The sequence below is a fragment of the Pinus tabuliformis genome, chromosome 6, assembly GCF_031772625.1.
Source record: "Pinus tabuliformis cultivar Carrire ecotype Pingquan chromosome 6, CPIR1, whole genome shotgun sequence".
Taxonomy (NCBI): Eukaryota; Viridiplantae; Streptophyta; class Pinopsida; order Pinales; family Pinaceae; genus Pinus; species Pinus tabuliformis.
This window is the reverse complement of record NC_142292.1, coordinates 861,473,830-861,493,997: the sequence shown is the minus strand read 5'-3', so window position 1 is coordinate 861,493,997 and position 20,168 is coordinate 861,473,830. Positions and strand designations below refer to the sequence as shown.

Here is a 20,168-nt window from a genome sequence, read left to right as displayed (position 1 = left end):
ATGTTATGTATTGAATTTTGAAAGCTTGAAACTTTAAGATTGATGAATCATGAGAGTTGATATGTTGTATGTTACTAACTTGTGGACGTGGTTGATGATTATTACAACTTCTAGATGATTGATGTTATATGGTTCAATCTATGTTATTATGCCTTTTATATCTAATTCATCATTCTACATGCTTTTGTTGACATATATGCATGAAAATATATAAAAATTCACTCCAAATTTGCTCCCGAAATAGGAGATTTTGAAAATGTCGCTCCCCGCTTTCGTTCCCGCTCCCAAGTAACCTTGATGTAGATTTAGAGCCAATGACATATAACAGCTTGAGAAATAGCTTATAAATGCTAAGATCATTAAAATGACAAAGGATATCAAAGAGAGAAGCAAGGGTTAGGTAAACAATGAGGTTTTATGGCTGAAAATGCATATGACAGCAAGAATTATCGAGACATCAGCCCTAATTTTGGGGTGGAAATATGCAATTAATGCTGTAATTTTCCCTTTTATATTTATTAGTTGCAATCCCTATCAACAGGGAAACTACAAATAAACATAAAATTGCTATGAAATGCAAATCAAAGCTAACCCTAACCCTAGTACCATGAATTAGGAAAAGAGATAGGAAATTAAGGGGATCACCACCAACTAGCGTAGTGCCTTCTCTCAATGGGACAATGGAGTCAATAATGATGAGTTCAAGGATAGAGGGACTAGTATGAAGAGGGTGGAGGACATAGAATCCTCTCTTAGAAACTATGACAACTTCTTTAAAGTGGATATTTAAGATCAAAGAATGCATATACTAGGGTCCATTAATGGATTCTTGAAAGTCAAATTTTTGCATAGCATATAAAAACAAGATTTTATGAAAGATTTTGTACTTTTTACTATGGCACAATAGAAAGCCTGATTTCAAAAAATTGAATGCAAAATGGAAGAAAATTAACAGTAAACTTACACCATTCAATCAAGAACCACTTCATCAATCCAAGATAGTTTTCTCGTTCAAAAGTATCCCTCTCAAGACAATTCACTCCAGCATTCATCCATAGCAACCAAGAGAAAAAGAAAGATTTTTCACTTTTTAAAATGGTACAATAGAAACCCTGATTTCAGAAAATTGCATGCAAAATTGAAGAAATTTGATAGTAAACTTACACCATTTAATCAAGTACCACTTCATTAATCCAATATAGTCTTTTCATGCAAAAATATCCGTCCCAAGACAATTTACTCCATCATTTATCCATAATGACTAAGAGAAAAATAGGAGTTCTTGTGCACACTTCTTAAGTGAGAGAGAAGTGTGAAAATTTTGTGATGATACAAATGAAAGTGACTTCCCTCTATTTATATGAGGTCAACAAAGTCACTTTTCATAATTTTACTAGTAAAAGACCTAAAAATTTGCTTGACTGTTCAACTAGTCCTAATGGTTACAAGGCGAACTTAAGATAGTTTTAATACATAATAAATACATCAAAATCTACCGCACGTGTTGGAATAAATGCTTTGCATGAGGACATCATCCCCTCAAAATGGAAAATAGCCATCAAGCAAGTGATAAAATAATATCGAGTGCTCCTCACTCCAAGAAAATAATCAAAATGCATGGGTACATCTCCAAATAAATCCTTTGCCATGACGTGATTTGTAAGAAGCCTCATGTTATCCTTTGCATGTGGCGATGACATGGCATGCTTTGAGGCAAGGTTGCATGTAGGTATAATGTGCTAGTCTTGCTAAGTGATGTTAGTGATCAACATCCTCATCTAGGTTATGGAATAAGGCAACATCCATCAAACGGGATCAAGGCTAACTTGGGGTGTCCTTGGTCCACTTGGGCATATTATTAAATAACCGAATGCCTTGGCATTCTAGTACAATATTTTAGCGTCTAAAGGTGTAGCAAGGGGCATACAACCATGTGGTGTCTCTTTAAAGCCCAACGCCCGTCTCATGAGGGCAATGCTGGGGCCACAAGGTCATATCTGCTCTCAAGAATGGGAAAAATGATGTTTTCATGATGTTGGATAAGTTTCAATTCTTTTTTCATAGGATCTATGCTACATGAGTAATGGATCATTATTGCGTGAGTAATGAATCACCTAAAACATATTCTCAAGGTCAAGTGAGATTAACATCATTAGGGGCAAACATCATTAAAGTATCATGGTGGACCATATTCAATGTGAGGGGCACAAAAATAATTTACACAAACCTTGCCTTCCAATGTCTTTCTAGCTCAGTACTTGTAAGTGAGTTAATGCACTTGTGTTAAGGATGATTTATCTTCAACCCTATTAGGTGAACATCTCATCGGTAGACCCATCAATCCATACCTGCATGTGATAATGATGGTGATGGAGTGGGAAAGACTTCAAGGAAGATGGCCATAACTGTTGTAACTTTTTCTTGTCCAAGAAATGTTACAAAAAATTTCAAATATGTCAACTAGTTTCCTGGTCGGACTATCAGATATATGTGAATTTTGGTGACAAAATGACCCTTATACTAGCTGCTGGGTAATTTTTAATAATAATTTTATATAGATGTTGGGTAATTTTTAGTAATAATTTTATATTATTTAAATAGTTTTAATTTTATAGAAATATAACAATATGTTTTTATAAAATTATTTATTTATAATATAAAATTATTATTAAAAATTAAAAATTAATATTGGGCCAAACCCAATCTCCAAGTCCGAGTTATGTCGTATATGCTATCGAAGTCAAGCTCACCAACTCAAGTCATAGCCAAAGACTAAACTCAACATACATGATGCCAAGCCACGGGAGGAGTCCATAAGTATACTTTGCAGTACGCGTCAGAATTCATTGTATGTAAGGATACATATAAACGCTTAGAATTCTTTTCATTTGGCAAATGTGGGATATATATATCCCATGCAAATAAAAACACCGAAGTTTATACAATCCATGTGTTTAAAAAATGCTTGATGCAGTTGCTCATTGCAAATGTGTTAAAAACTTAAAGCATTCAAGGATGCCTGCAACTATTCATGCGCGCTAATGAGAAGGTTGAAAAATAATATGGTGTCCTCTGCATGTTGTAACAACCCATAACATGGATAAATAAAAGGGGCGCGCAAATGTCAAATGAAAAATTCTGAAGTACATAGATGGTGACAGGGTTAATCATGAACACCGCGTATATTGTTTACTGCTAGGTATAAAAGTGTTGAAACTTTGTTGAACGTGAGCTTATGTTTGAAATCACTTGTCAATCTAACCTTTGAGGGTTAATACAAAATTTGCACAATGATCCTTCCTTAGCACTTATCAAGTTTCTTTTCAAGTTGAGTTGAGGTAAGTCATATTCATTTTTAGGTGAAATAGTCGCTGATGGCGCTATTCCGTTCCCTATCCATAGTACGCAGAGATAAAATACTTGCAACTTTCAATGGTGGGTATTGGCACACACAAAGCAATTGCTCTAGTTGAATTATGGACCCCCTAGCCCATATAGTGTTTAATAAGGGGGGGGGGGGGGGGCGCACAATTAATGGTTTTGGAAAAACTGTCTTTGGCAATGTGGCAACTTCTGGTGGATTGCACAACCCCTTGCATCAAAGCCACTTACCAGTCAAGACCCCCCCTCGGAAACCACTTTTGGTTTCAACTCTCCCTTTGCCATATTTAGCCTTCGCCACATTTAACTTGTTCGACACCAATCTCCCACAACCTACAACTTTCAATACAATTGCAATGGAAGCAGAACTAAAAAATGAGATTAAGATGGGGAAATTCTGAACTGGTTATGTGATGGGTTGGATTCCAAGCCTGACTGTTTAATTAGTTTTCTCGAGTTGCTAATAGTTTTTCCACAAGAGGATTCAAGCTATAAAGAAACAACCCATCCAGAGAAACGTTGTCAATCTTGAAAGGAGCTTATGGAACCTTTCGACAGAGATGCCCATAAACACAATGGACTAGCACCCATTATTATAATGTTTTGTCCATAGAATCATCCAATGATTTGGCATGTTCCAGCTTCGCGAGCTATTCGGGTAAGGAAATAAAAGATCTCAGAGGGATTTTCCAGTGATAACTAGTGATGTGGACGAAATGTTGGATGCATAATAACACCTTGTACATTTTAGCTATTCTACAGGGCCGTTTAATTTGGGAGAATTTCCTCAAGCCTTCTCATGACCCAATGTTGTTAATGCCGAAATCTACATGCCCCATAGTTATTTAGCATTGAGAATTTGCCATAATCTTACTATTACTTTTATCCTCTCTCACCCATTACTGGTCAAACTTCAAATCTTTAACCTGTCAGATTCGTTTTGTTTGTATTCCCCTGAATTTTCTATGAGGTCTTTATCTTTTTTGGAAGCCAAGGCTGTTGTCATGGTCTTTTGGTATGACAAAATACAATGCAAAGGGACATATATCGTTAGCAAAGGCAATGGCTTTTCCCTTGGATTGGAAAGCTTGAAGCTCATAAGAGCGATGATTTTGGATGGAAGATAGTCAGTCATCAAGAGAAAGCATGACATGGTATTTCTGTAAAGGAAATTGGCAGTGCATTTTAAAATTTATTTACACCAAGCTTTTATATTGATGGATACTCTAAAATGCCCAGGTTTTCCCTGGAATATGAGATAGAGGTGAACAACATTAAAAAGCCTCATAACACTTGAGGGAGCCCCCTCTGGTTCGAGGTCCAGCTTGAACCTAAAGATTGGTTGAGTTGGTTTTTCGGTGCAATTTCACGGCCAAGAACTTCCTTCGAGAAACATTACAACATTTGGTGCCATTGTCGGGGAGCGAAGTAACAAAGATATCTAGCCTTGGAGAACAATAGTTGATTAGATCTATTCTTTGTTGTTGAACAAAGACTAGGGATTTGTTATTGGTTGTGTTGCTTTCACCTGGCGGCTCCACATTGTTTATTTGGCGATTCCACTGGTTAATAATCAGACATGCATACATTGCTATGATAATGGCATGCAATGTATTTTTTCCTCTTGGAAATGATCATAAATCTCAGATGTCTACAAAGGATGCAACTTTCCAAGTTCACATGTAAGTATCAGTTTCCTATGGAGTTTGTATTTCATATTGTAAATATTTTTCAAGTTATCTGCTGCATGCAAGGTGATCTGTCAATAAATCCAGTTTTCACTTGGTTGCACTGGAAGTATGACTACACCTAACAGTGCAGAATTTCAGCTCAGTTTAGTAGGAGTGTGTAGATCAGTTAGTTATGCTGTGCAGTTTATGAATGGATTTTATTTTCAGCAATATTTCAGTTTGTAACAATCATATTTTTCAGAATTCAGTTTGTAGATGTGGTTTTCAGAATAAATCAGTTTTGATTTGTAGATTCTTTTAATTTGAAGTGTCAGTTTAAAATGATCGTGTTATTAAGGAAGTGATAAATTCTGAAATTCTGGGAAAATAAATTGGTATCCCTGTCAATTTGAATGAAGAACTAAACATACGAAATATGGCTGTTCCATTTGAAGTTTTTAAGAGCATTCAAAGTTTTTATGGATGAGAATAATGATAAGTGGATCGTTGTTGTCTCATTTGTACACAATTATGAATTTTATAATGAACATCTAGATCAGCCAAATCTAGATAGTATGGAAAACCAAATCATTCATTCGTTTCATAATCCTTTCATGATTTCCTGGTAACATCACGTGGAGTAAGTTTCAATCAAATTGGTGATGAACAAGAATGATTACAGGTATCAGGTTGATTATGGCAGGTCACATGTTGCTCTATTATTGTGCATTAATCACTTCATAGCCCAATATAAAAACATTGGAGCAAATTTGTAAACAATTTGAGTTTGCAGTTTGCAGTGGTTACAATTTTCAGGGTATGTGTCAGATGGCAGATTACAAGTTGAAGTTACAGTGATTGATTGTTTTGTGGCATGGCTCCATTATCCCAACATATTCAAGGCACGTGTCTACTAGTTTTCTGCATCCTGCAGGGGGAAGCAACCTCCAGTTGGAGCCGATGTAACTTTTTTTTGTTCAAGAAATGTAACAAAAATAACCATGGTACCAACTATAGGGATTCCAACATCTTTGAGTATTATAATGAGAAGAGGGAGCAATCATGGAGGCATGAGTTAACCCTTTCCTCGACCTGCCTTTTCCATCCCTATGGTGCGCCTTTTACTTTAATGATTTATCTTTCTTTCATGCATAGCTTTGGAGATTGTTATCGCTCAAGGTGGCAGGGTTTGGTGAGTTCTCCAAACGGGCTATACAGTAAGCACTTGAGGAACACACCCAATGTCACCACGGAGTATTCCTCTCACTTTAGGCCAACTCCTACGAAACACCAAGGGTGGTATCTCTACCAGTGTTTTTAAAACCGGAACCGGTGACCGGACCGGTCCACCTAATGAACCGGTTTACCGACCGGAACCGGTCTAACCGGGACTGGTTTGGTCTAAACGAACCGGTTTTAGAAAAATACATTAAATAATTATTTTTTAATGAAAAAAACTATTTTTAAGATTTAAAACCATGATTCCAAGCCAATAGAGACAAAATATGGAAAGATTGCTCATTGATATACCATGTAAAGCCTTAAAGGTGAATATATCAAAATGGCACCGAGTGCAATACATATCATCGACAAAATACATAAGCAATGAGGCTCTAAATGGCCACTAGAGTGCAAAAATAAAGCCTACAAACTATGGGGCCAGTGGCCTACTTCAAGACTTCAGTCTAGACTCTAGACTCTACATATATGATAATAGCAATACTATAATAGTGATCAACATTATCACTTGAAGTTGAAACTTCTCATGAGTCTCAGTCATCATGATCAAACTCAGTTGGTTGAGTCTCGACTCCCAAACTGTGTAGCCACAAACTTCTCTATTGGTTCAGTGACTTGAGTCTCAAACTTCTGAAGGTATTCTGCCCTAATATGCCCTATTATTTCATTTGGTGCTCCACATGGCTTTACATGGCCTCCTATCCCAGCCAAGTGTTGCTTGAACCTGTTAATACCCCCTCCTTGAATGGATTTTTGGCAATATTTGCAGATCATTTTGCCATCAATCATATCACAATGAGCCCATGCAGTATCTTCGGCTTTTGGAGGCATGATGACTCCCTGGATGGTAGATCATAGAAGTGAGAAGTTTATAACACAAAAAAAAATTCATGGACAGCAGACTCAAATGAGGAATTATCAAGTGCAAATCCTTACCTGGAAATGCAAACTAGCTCCCTTAGCCTCCTCTTGAAGATGGCAACTCCACTGACAGCTACACACTATCTCCAAAATAGCTCCAACTCCAACTCCAAGATGACTACTTCAGCAAAAACTCCACACTCTCCAAGCTCACAAACAAACTCACAAACACTCACAAACACTCCAAATCAGTTGTGTGAGACAAATGAGAGTGAGAGGGGTGTCTTATAGCAAGTGTGAGGGTGTTTTTGGAGGGAAAACACCTTTCCCTGCCCCCCAAAACCCCTAAACCACCACTAACAGCCAAAACCGCAGCGCTTTTTCCTTTTACCGGCGGCCTGTCCATAAACCGGCCGGTTAGCTATAAACCGGCCGGTTCCGCCCTAAACCGGCCGGTTTTTACCGGTTAGGGCTGTATTTTGGGCGAGTGAGGGAGGAAACCGGGTTAGAAGGGCCGGTTCGGACCGACCAGGCCTCCAACCGGCCGGTTAGGCCGGTTACCGGTTTTTTCCGCCAGTTTTTAAAACTATGATCTCTACAGACAAACGATTAACCATTATATAAATAGATTAGTGCCCAAATATATTGAATTGCAAGAGGTAAGAGTTAATTTGATAATAACTTATGATTTGGGAAGATGTTATGACAATAGACAATTAGCACAGTTGAGCAATGAAAGTACTCAATGGATCATTGAAATAAGCTTTGAAATGCCAAGAATTGAGTATGAAGTCTTCTTACAACAATAGGAAATTATTTGAAAGTGTTTTACCCTAGATAACCGGATTTGTCCTATAGGCCCCACGAATCCCGAATCGATCGTGTCCGACACGATTCTCTTGAGATTCGTGTCCAAAAACCATGACACGTCGTGTCCTATTTTGACACGTCGAATCCCACTACATGTCACGATTTTGGCAGCGTGTCCTGTTTTCCAGGACTCGTTAGGCAGCAAAAGTGACCTGCACGGGTATGAAAAGGCTGCATTTGGTCACTACAGCCACGCATATTTTCATTTGGCAAGCGTTTTGGCAGCGTAATGATCAAGTCTAGGCCCTAGTAAAAGTGACATTCTCCTTAATCTTCATTTTCATCATTTTACTTAAATTTTTAACATTACCATGAAATGACTCAGGATGTTTGAGAGTGGTTCTGGCCTCACTGGATTTCATATGGAGAAAGTAGAATTTTAGATTTCATTCAAAATCCAGCAGACTTATCAGATTTTCAGGATTTTAGGATTGGGGGATTGCAATGTTTCCATTGAATTTTGTCATGTATTAGGGTATGGAACTCGTATTTAATCAAGAGCACCAATTCCTCTATGTACCTTGATGTTAGTGACATTGGTTGTCGAACTCCTGTATCATGACCCTCCTAAAAATGTACGCATCACTCAAACAAAATCTTGACTTGACATGTTATGCTTGTTCTATCTTATGTTAATGCTTAAAGGGTGATATTAATGACAAAGAACCCTATACAGATACAGAGGTAATGACAAAGATACCTCTGGATATTAATGCTTAGAGGGTGATATTACTGACAAAGATCCTGATTTTCCAACAAGACTAAAAATTAGACATTTCTCGTGGTGGCAAGAGGGCCAAGCATAAGAAATAGATAATAGATTGACATGTATTTGAATTTTGTATGTACTATGCATGCTAATAGCTATAGATGAAGATCTATATTTGAAATCAATAAATTTGTATCATTAATTAAAATTTGTGTAAGAAATATCTAATTTTTAATATATATATATATTTTAATAAAATAATATATAACGAATCCTACGTGTCCTGTTCCGGGGGGTCAACGTGTCCGAATCCAACACCACGAATCCCGAATCCTACGAACCCCGAATCCCCGTGTCAGGTGACTTAGGTTTTACCTGATTTATGTGGCTGTGTTCAAGAGATGAGCTTTTTGTTCAAACCTGTAATTTCTGCAATTTCTGAACATTGTGCCAGGACAGCAGGAACGATGCCACTTCAAGGGTCCAAAACAATCCTCTAGTTTACCTAAAACTCACGAAACACGTTTTTATAGGTTAGTACGATGAAATTCCTTTCCAATGAGCATAAGATCACTGAAATTGGATAAGTATTCTAAGTGATTTTAAATCTGCAAAATGACTACTTAGAAAATGGCCCTGAACTGAGACTTAAAATTTGGCCAAGTCTAATTGAATTATCAGACCTGCAAAAAAGATTTGGACAACCTATTATCGACCAGGTTGCACCAAGTAGAACCTGAAGACTCCATGGCCCAATGCACAGGGCACTCACAAACTTTTTCAGAAGTCCAAAAGTCAATAGGCATATGTTGACTTTTACTCTCTCCCCTCTCTACTTTTCTTCTCTCTCAAATTTCACAATCCTGGGGGGCATTGTATTAAATGTCGCTAGTATGATGACCTTTTGTAAAAGGTTCATGTGACTTGAGACTCAATCGTCAGGTGAGGACACTCTAGAGTGTTTTTTTCACTTGGCTAATTATTATTGCTTTTCAGCGATGAATAATTAGCAGAGTTCTTTTTATTCACCTACCTCCAACGCTGGAGTAGCAACGTGATGACTGAGCCCTATTGAGAATTCAATAGGGCAATGTATATGTTAATTCTTTTAACTTGATAATCTTTTGTGTTACCTTTTTACTTATTAGCTTTCATCTTTATTGTTCCAATGTGCAATACATCAAACAACTACCAAAACAGTAAGAACAATGACACACAATATAGGTTGCAAGCCAGGACCAAAACCCCTCTTGTTGAGGGGAAAACCCAAAAATCTCTTCTTATCTTTCAGATATTTCAATTGACGAATACCGTGACCTAGACTCAAACAAATACCCTCCAAGATCAAGTCTTCCTCGGCCTCCAGTGGAATATCTTTGACCTCCTAGTAAATTTGAAATTCTGCTGCCCAACAACTTTGCTTCCTCTTTATGAGTCTTCAATCTCCCTCTAACGGTTCTTCCCTTTACTTTGCTTGCCTTGATATGGATTCTAGGGCTAGTAGGATTCCCTAAGAGACCTTCGCTTGCCTTCTTGATCTTCCTTCTTCCAAAATCGAACTTCAGATTTCCCTAGTGCAGAAACCCTAACTTCACATTCCTAGAAGAATGTAGAGAGACCCAAACACTTCGACTTTCTTCGTCCTTCTCTTCTTCGCACTTCCTTCTTCGTCCTTCTGTTGCTTCCTTCTTCACATGAGAGATGAGTGAGTGAATGATCCAAATGGAGGACGAGTTCCTCTTATATATAGGCTTCTTCAAGGGTGGACGTTGCTCTTCATGTAGGCTGACTTGACAACTCTTAGGCTGACTTGATCTTGGAGGTATTTTTGACATTTTCAAGACAAAATAAATTTTCTTTTACAATTTACAATGTGCCCATAGGGTCTTTCATATATGACAATGACTCCTATACCTAGGACAAACCCTAGAAGCACTTTAATGAGTGCTTGATCTATAAAATAAATTCCTTGGGCAAGAAACCCAAGCTTGATAATAATAAAAATAATTTCTTTTTCATTTTATATATACAAGAGTACATTTCATAATAATGAAGACCGAACCTAGTTACACTTTCTTCAACAAGCCCTGGGTCCGTCTTGGTGCTTAGAGTTGATGTATATGTCATGTCCCTTCTCAAAAACATTAGTAACAGGGTGTTGTTACACAATTTTGCACATTTTTGACTTAGGAAGATGGTCCCACACTTGACTTAGGGACTTAGGGGCCAAATCGACTTTATTTGGCAACTAGTGGAATGTGGGGGCCACCCACATGGGGAATTCGATCTAGCCATTCGAAATGCTTGGAGGGAAATCGAATGGATGGATGGAGGGGCCCACATGAGGCTAAGGAGGCCCAAGGAGATATAAGGAGAGATCAAATCTCATTTGTTCACTTTGTTGTTTAGCGAGTCTATTGACTATTTAGCCATGAGTCTCTCACGCAGGAGATTCAACCTCTAATTCAGGGGACCATCCGTGCCCGCCCTAGGGAGGTTGTTCTACAGGAGTTTTCAGGAGTTCCGGGGTAGTAACACACATCAGCAACCAGCGCAGAGAAGGGAGTGCGTATTTCTGGGCAGCTAAGAATCACGTAGAGGGAGTTTTGGACCAGCAGGGATCACATAGCTTGTCGGGAGGTCAGGGAGCTGAGGTAGCAGCATTGGACAGGCATTTTCGTTGAAGCTTTCAGCCAGCTGAACCAGCATTCCAGCAAGTCGAACTGCTGGGCTGAGGGATAGCGCAGAGGCCACACAACAGATTTTCGTGGTACTTGGGAGTAGCTGAATTGGGCCAAGAGATCATCAGGGGAGTCAGGGATTGGATAGCACGAGTGAACTCAGCATTTTGGAGGAGTTTTCAGGTGGATTTACAGGTAGTTTCCAGCAAGTCGAAATTGTCAGCTAGAGCTGAGGTGAGGCTTCAAGGGGGTTGAAAATCAGAAGTCATTTGAACTTCAGTAGAGAAGCAATTTTCTGAGTAGCAGCTGGGCAACCTTCAGCTTAGCGATTTTCCTACTTGGGTTTGGTCTTGCTTGTCCTTTAAGACAAGCCCAGGTGAACCATTCCATCATCTATTGTATTTGACTTGCAGAAATATAATAAAATGGCTCAGAAGTTCTCGATTTATAGCTTTTATATGGGTATTTTCTGAATATTTCAATTTTGTAATTTGTTGCATGTATTATTTGCTTGTTATCACTTGTATTCCTATTTAGGATCATTACAGTGGTATTAGAGCCTAGTTCTTGGCTCAGCTATGGGGATTGTTTCCTATGAGAGAAGGGGACCAGCAAAACATCACCTACCGAAGATAAAGGTACAGGAGCAGAGAAAGGGAGTTAGAGGTTACTCCAAAAATGGAGGACAGGGGGAAAGCAGTAGCAGAAGAGGAGGAAATGGCAGAACCCAAGAGAAGGGAAGAGATGGCTTTTGACAACCTTTTGAGGGCCCTGAGTGACTTGGCCAAGAGATAGAAAGACATGTTGGAAGAGATCAAGTCACAAAATAGAGAGAGGACCACGCATAGAGGGTTTCTATGTGGGGAAACTTCTGGAGCCGCTCAGCCATTCGATCACCTCTCACCAGTAGCGTAACGCCCTTTAGTTAGTATGCCAACTTGTGCCACACTGCCTTCCTTTGTGCTAGTGGCACAAATCGAGCCTACAAGGGAGGAAGAACCCCCTTAGATGGGAGATTACTTCAAAGAGTGGCAGTCTATGGATGAAGACTTTAAAAAGCCCTCTCCTTCAGCGATTACTGCAAGCTCAAGTAGAGTGAGAAGAACAAGGGGTATGGAGGAAAAGGGACCCAGAACTACGAGTTGTAGAGAACCATAGGGAGGATGTATTTCCCTACTTTCGATGGCACTGCCAAGTGCACGGCCAAGGCTTGGGTTGAGAAGATGGACAACTACTTCCAACTCAACCGAATGACAGAAAAGGAAGCCATTAAGATGGCCATGCTGCACATGGAGAGGGAAGCCCATGATTGGTGGTTTCATGGCTTGACCACCCTAGGGCATGCCCACATAGTTTCTTATGAGGACTTCACCTGGAGGGTGGTGGAGCGATTTGATCAGAGGGATCCGGAGGCTTATTTTAGAGAGCTGACCCAACTGCGCCAAACAAGCAACCCAGAGTAGTACTTTTCAGATTTTCTGTGGGTGTCAGTGATGGTTCCGGATCTATCCGAGGCAAGGAGGGTGTATACCTTCATTGAGGGATTACTTGAGCCCCTGCGTGGATTAGTGAAGTCACGCAGACCCTCCACGCTGCAAGAAGCAATCTTGTGTGCCAAAAATCTACAGGGGGGCATCCCCAAGACTAGAGCACCATTTCCTTCACGGACCCCTTTCCCACAGAAGGGGCATGAGACTAGACCCCCACTGTAGAGGACCACATAGGGGAGGGGGCAGTTAGATGAGGAGACATGGAAGGACCTCCGTAGGAGGAAGCTATGCTTCAGATGCAGAGAGCCCTGGGCACCTCGCCATCGGTGCACTGCAAGTAGAGCACACTACATTGATGTCTTTCCTGACAGTTACCAAGAGGATGAGGTGGAGCAGGATTGCGGTGGGACCTATGGAGAGAGTCCGGCAAACAAAGGGCCACCACCACCACCTCCATAGGGAGGGGCATCTCTTGCCCCAGCAGGAGGAGTTCTTGCTTCTTTATGCGGGATTCCTAAATTTTTAACACTGAGGATTAGAGGCACCGTACAGGGGCATAGGGTGTCAGTTCTAGTTGACAGTGGGGCCACCCACAATTTCATAGATGCCCAATTGGTCCAGAGGAGGGGCCTCACCACAACAAAGTTGGAGGGTTTGTCTGTCCTAGTGCCGGGTGACCGTACGATCCAGTGCACTAGATATGTGCCCTCCTTGACAATAGTTATGGGGAACTACTCGACGAAGAACCATTTCTTTGTGTTTGATGTGCCAGACACCAACGTGGTGATGGGTGTCCAATGGCTATATTCCCTTGTGCGAGTCACGACAGATTGGAGGAAACCAGAGATGGACTTCATTGGGCCAGATGCCAAACTTGTAGTCTTGAGAGGTATGCAGTCTTATCCACCTCAGACAGTTTTGGCCCACAGGATGGAGGCAAACTTACAACATGGGGACATTGCATGGGCAATTGAGCTGAGGATCTCAGGGGCTGGGGGACAAGCACAACCACCACCACTAGACATACAGGGGCTTTGTTAGACAGGTATGCAGTAGTGTTTGGGGACCAGGATAGCCACCAAACAGGGGATTTGTGTACACCATTGAGCTGGAGCCAGGTGTGCAGGTAATGATCACTACTCCTTAAAGGCATCCCAAAGCCTATAAGGACAAGATAGAGAAGGCCATCCAGGAGCTGCTTGCATTGGGTCATATTAGGCCAAGTTTTTGTCCTTTCGTTTCATCAGTGGTGCTGGTGAAGAAGTAGGATGGAACCCTTTGGATGTGCATTGATTACCGTGCTCTCAACTGGAAGACAATGAAGAACCGATACCCTATTCCCCGCATAAATGAGCTGATGGATGAGCTTAGAGGAGAGAAGTACTTCTCTAAGATTGATCTGCGTTCACGGTACCACTAGATCAGGGTGAGGGATCAAGATATCCCTAAGACTCCTTTTTGGTGCCACGATGGGCACTTTGAGTTTCTGGTCATGCCATTTGGACTGACCAACGCTTCAGCCACCTTCTAGTCATGCATGAACCATGTCTTCCGGGGACAGTTGAGGAGGTTTGTGCTAGTGTTCTTCGACAACATTCTGATTTACAGCTGGACATGGAAGGAGCACCTCCAACACTTGGGGGAGGTATTGCGGATTTTGGAGGAGCAACAATTTTATGCCAAGCTCTCCAAGTGCGAGTTTGGGTTGACATAGATGCTCTACCTAGGGCATATCATTGGAGCTGATGGGGTGAAGGTCCACGAGGAGAAGATTCAGGCCATCTGGGATTGGCTAGTACCCCGAGATGTGACTATGCTGAGGGGATTCTTAGGTATTTGCACCTACTACAGGAAGTTTGTTAAGGGGTTCTCACAGCTGGCAGCACCCTTGACCGACTTGACCAAGGAGGAATTCGCAAAGACTGATGGAGCACAAATTGTCTTCGATTGCCTCAAGGAGGTGATGAGTAGGTGCCTTGTTTTGGCACTTCTGGATTTTTCCTAGCCATTGACGATGGAGTGTGATGCATCCGAGGTAGGCATTGGAGTGGTATTGTCACAGGAGGGGCATCCCATTGCTTTCGAGAGTCGAAAGCTGCTACCGCATGAGCTGTCATATTCCATATATGACAAGGAGATGCTGGCCATTATGCATGCATTGGCCAAGTTCCGCAAGTACTTGGTGGGCAACTGGTTCAGAGTGAAGACTGATCACAACAGTCTTCGACATTTCATGGGTTGGCAGGGCCTCATTGACAGGCAACAGAGATGGGCCAGCAAGGTGCAAGCCTATGACTTCGACATAGAGTATGTGCAGGGGAGGCACAATGTGGTGGCTGATGTTCTATCTCAAAGACCAACTGGGTTATCTCTCATGAGCATCTGCCATGATTGGAAGGCTCAGTTGTTGGTGGAGTACTCCAAGGATAGGAGGGAATGCGAGGTATTGGAGGGTACCCATGAACATGAGCATTATTGTGTGATGGATGAGGTCATCTATTAGAAGGGGCGCATTTACATAGTGCCGAAATCGCAGTTGAGGGAGAGGGTACTCTAGGCAGCACATGATTCACCACTGTCCGGGCACCAAGGGTTCCGTAAGACTTATATGGCTGTCTGAGAGAGATTTACGTGGAAGGGCCTCAAGGAGGATGTGCTGCAACACGTACGTGAGTGTGAGGCTTCTCAGCAAAATAAGGGGGAGTTGACCCACCTTGTAGGATTGCTACAACCACTTCGCATCTCAAAGGGGAAATGGGAAAGTATTTCGATGGATTTCATCACAGGGCTCCTCACAACGTAGGGGAACGATTGCATATACATAGTGGTCGACAGATTGACCAAATTTGCCCACTTCTTCGCCATTCTCACTAGGTACACGGTTGCATAGGTAGCTGAGTTGTTCTTCCGGAAGATTTCAGATTGCATGGGCTCCCCAAGAACATAGTGAGCGACAAGGATAGCAGATTCATGGGAGGCTTTTGGCAGGAACTCTTCAGCTTGGTTGGTACAAGGCTCACTCCTAGCACCAACTATCACCCTCAGACAGATGGCCAGACAGAGAGAGTTAATCAATGGTTGGAGGGTTACCTGAGTAACTACGTGACCGGTTAGTAGAGGACGTGGATTCAGTGGTTGTATCTGGGTGAGTACCGCTACAACACCACTCACCACATGTCCATCGGTATGACTCCTTTCCGTGCCCTTTATGGATATGATGCATTATCATTTGTTGATATTGTTTTTGGAGACAATCAAGCCCCAAAGGCCAAAGAATGGGTCCAAGAGAGCCAAGATATCCTCAACCCTCTCAAGGATAATTTGGTGACAACCCAAAATCAACAGAAACTCTACGCAAATCAACACAGGATAGAGAGACACTTTGAGGAGGGGGACTTGGTATACCTCCGGCTGCAGCCTTACAGGTAGTCCACGCTGAAACAAAAGGGGGCCGAGAAGCTACAACCACACTTCTATGGGCCCTATCGGGTGACTAGACGAATTGGGGAGGTGGCTTATGCGCTGGAGTTGCCTCAAGGGAGTAGGATCCATGACGTTTTTCATGTCTCATGCCTTAAGAAGGTGCTGGGACAACAAGTGACTGCAACATTTGATCTACCTCCACTAGATGATGAGGGCCACTTTGTGTTGGAACCAGAGGCCATTTTGTAGAGCAGGGAGAGGAGATTGAGGAGCAGGACTATCAGGGATTTCTTGGTGCGCTGGAAGAACTTGCCAGACGAGGATGCCACGTGTGAAGGTGACCACATATTGGAGCACCCAGCTTTGAGGTTGCTTGAGGGAAAGCAACATTTGGGAGGGCAGAATTGGGTGTCCCTTCTCAAAAACATTAGTAACAGGGTGCTGTTACACAATTTTGGACATTTTTGACCTAGGAAGATGGTCCCACACTTCGACTTAGGGACTTATGGGCCAAATCGACTTTATTTGGTAGCTAGTGGAATGTGGGGGCCACGCACATGGGGAATTCGAACTAGCAATTCGATATGCTTGGAGGGAAATCAAATGGAAGGATGGAGGGGCCCACATGACGCTAAGGAGGCCCAAGGAGATACAAGGATAGATCAACTCTCATTTTTGGGTCATATTTGATATTTGCAAATGAATACACATTTGTTCACTTTGCTGTTTAGCGGAGAGTCTCTCACGTGGGAGATTCAACCTCTACTTCGGGGGATTATCTGTGCTCGCCCTAGGGAGGTTGTTCTAAAGGAGTTTTCAGGAGTTCCGGGGCAGTAACACACATCAACAACCAGCGTAGAGAAGGGAGTGCGTATTTCTGGGTAGCCATAAATCACGCAGAGGGAGTTTTGGACCAACGGGGATCACATAGCTTGTCAGGAGGTTAGGGAGCTTAGGTAGCAACATTGCACAGGCATTTTCACTGAAGCTTTTAGTTAGCTGAACCAACATTCTAGCAAGTCGAACTGCTGGGCTGAGGGACAACGCAGAGGCCACCTAGCAGATTTTTATGGTACTTGGGAGCAGCTGAGTTGGGCCAAGGGATCATCACGGGAGTTAGGGATTGGATAGCATGGGTGAACTCAACATTTTGGAGGAGTTTTCAGGTGGATTTATAGGTAATTTCCGGCAAGTTGAAATTGGCAGTGAGAGCTGAGGTGAGGTTCCAAGGGGGTCGAAAATCAGAAGTCAAAACCAGCTAAAATCCCTTTTGGGTTTTTCTGGGTTTTGGCCAAGGAGTCCGGGGTTAAAATCATATAAATTTCTGGGCAGTTTTAGTGCACCTTCTAGTAATTCGAACTTCAGTCGAGCAATAGTTTTTTGGGCAGCGCAGTGCACATTGGTGCAGCAGCTGGACAACCTTCAGCTCAACCATTTTCCTACCTGGGTTTGGTCCTGCTTGTCCTTTGAGACAAGCTTAGGTGCACCATTCCATCATCTATTATATTTAACTTGCAGAAATATAATAAAATGGCTCAAAAATTCTCCATTTATAGCTTTTATATGGGTATTTGTTGAATATTTCGTTTTTGTAATTTGTTGCATGTATTATTTTCTTTTTATCACTTGTATTCCTATTTAGGATCATTACAGTATATTATCATAATGGATATATCAAAGTGTTGCGGAATTTGATTAAGTCTAGGTATGGTTTTTTAATAATTAAAAAATTCCTGTAAGATGAGATTTTTTAATAAGCTTGAATGTAAAATGTAAATAAGTGATGCCAGAAGATGTAAGGGGTTGTATGAGTACTCAAAATTCATCCTCTCCACCTCAGGATACACTTTGGGGGTCAAAAAATCAATATTTCCTCCGCAAAACTCACTTTTCCTAAGTTTAGTGGATAAAGTGGAAATAAATTGCTCATAAATTAAATAATGAGAGAAAATAATAAATTCTCTCCAAGTCAAAGAAGAGAAAAAATGAAATGGAAAATCATCATGAATTAAGTGATGTCAAAGACCAAGTTAGTGATGACTTGGAAAGCCACATAAGGGGCCAAATATCAGTGCGATATGGAAACATGAATTGGTGATTGCTACAACTAGTTTGAGGGACCAAATTCCACGAATGTGGTCTCTATTCAGTTAGAAAGGTGGTTGATTCCATCACTTGAGAGGTGGCAGCTTTGTTTGAGTCAAAAGTGTAGTCAAATGGGAGTTAACTTCCTTATCTTCTTCACTTATTACATCTGTCCATATAATACTCTCCTACAACAGTCCACACATGCTAGCAAGGATAATATGCAGCAATCTTCACAAGTGTCATTTGATGGGAGAAGGATCACAACAGTCGAGCACAAACTTCGCTGGATTTGTCTCCCCTACACTCCTACTCATCCACACTTGGAAATACACAGGGAACATGCATTGGTTATCATAGTGATATGCTAGCCAGCAAGGGAGTATGCACTGCCTATTTTGTGCCACCTACAACAATTTGATACACTTGGAGATTGCAGTCATCCACATGGAGAATTCCACCTCATTGGTATTCTCAATTTTTGTGACACTCGTTTGATGATTTATTCATTGGGATTTGCTCACAAATGCTTATATATGTAACCCTTTGGGCTCCCATTTCTCATGGTTGGAAGCTTGTTGTAACGTTGTTAAACTTTTGATTCAAGTAATAAAGAAGTTAAAGTCTTTGGAGGTCACCAAGCTAGGTTTTATGTTGCTTCTCCTTGTAGCATCAGGTAAAATTTGTATTTTTTTCATTGGGTTCTTCTTTGTATTGCAACAATTGTTGTGTTATAGCCTGAGGGCATTCTTGTCTAGGGAGGGAAAGCTACAATTACTAGTTGTTTTCCTTGAGTTGATTCTTGAAGGAAGGAATGTGATTCAAATTGTTGACCTCATACATCCCAACCAGCATGTCATTAATGTACTTGGACTTCTTCAACTTAGCAATGTAAGTAAGCAATTGATCTTTCAATGAATCAATACATATTTTCTTAGCTTTGAGCTCACCTTTCTTATTCTTGGCCTTGACAACAACAATAACCTTCTCTGGAGGCTCAAGTACCTTTCTTTCCACATATTCCAAAACATCATTTTCATCCAATGTCACTTCCAACCTGATCTTCCAAGCAACAAAATTTGATTAGTCACCCAACTTCTCTATATCCTTGAGGTAACAGGTGGACATCTTGACCAAGTCAAATAAGCTCCTTCAACTTCTTTCAAAGGTGATTGCTTCTGTAGCTTGTCTCTTTGGGCATGTCTTCACCTCAGCTCTGATACCATGTTAATTTTCCACTGTTCTATGCTAGCACAATCAATTAGCCCGATTATTTCATCAATTAGCAATCAATTTTAAATAAATTTAATCTTCTAATGGCAATGAGCAATTGTAGATAGAACAATAAATCCAATACACAATAGAAGACTACCAAGAGGAATAACAAGAGACACAAGATTTGGTCAGAGACTAGGGAAAAAATCCACAAAGGGGGAAAACCCTTTCATTCTTCTTCTTCGCTTTTCCCTTCCTTCCAAGGGCAACGTTTTCCTCCTCCTTCACCTTCGGTGTCTTCCCATTGTTGCTAGTAGTGCCCTCGACTAAGCTGAGCCTCAACTCCTCTTGAGTGAAATCACTCCATAGGTGTTCCCAATCTAGAAACTTGTCATGCCCAGAAACTACCTAGACGAACGTGTACCATTCCTTGGTAAACCCATTGAGTGCTATACGCACTAGCTCATCATCCGTTGGTCTCTCTCCTACTGCAATGAGCTCATCTATGACACCTTGAATTCTGGTGAGATAGGTGGTCACATCT

The 20,168-nt window shown here is 41.2% G+C and overlaps 1 protein-coding gene across 9 annotated transcripts in view; it reads left to right on the top strand.

Annotated features, from left to right (window-relative positions):
* LOC149261610 (putative RNA-dependent RNA polymerase 5) overlaps positions 1-20,168 on the top strand; it is a 489,457-nt gene that overhangs the window by 278,562 nt on the left and 190,727 nt on the right. The gene's annotated exons all lie outside the window — the stretch shown is intronic.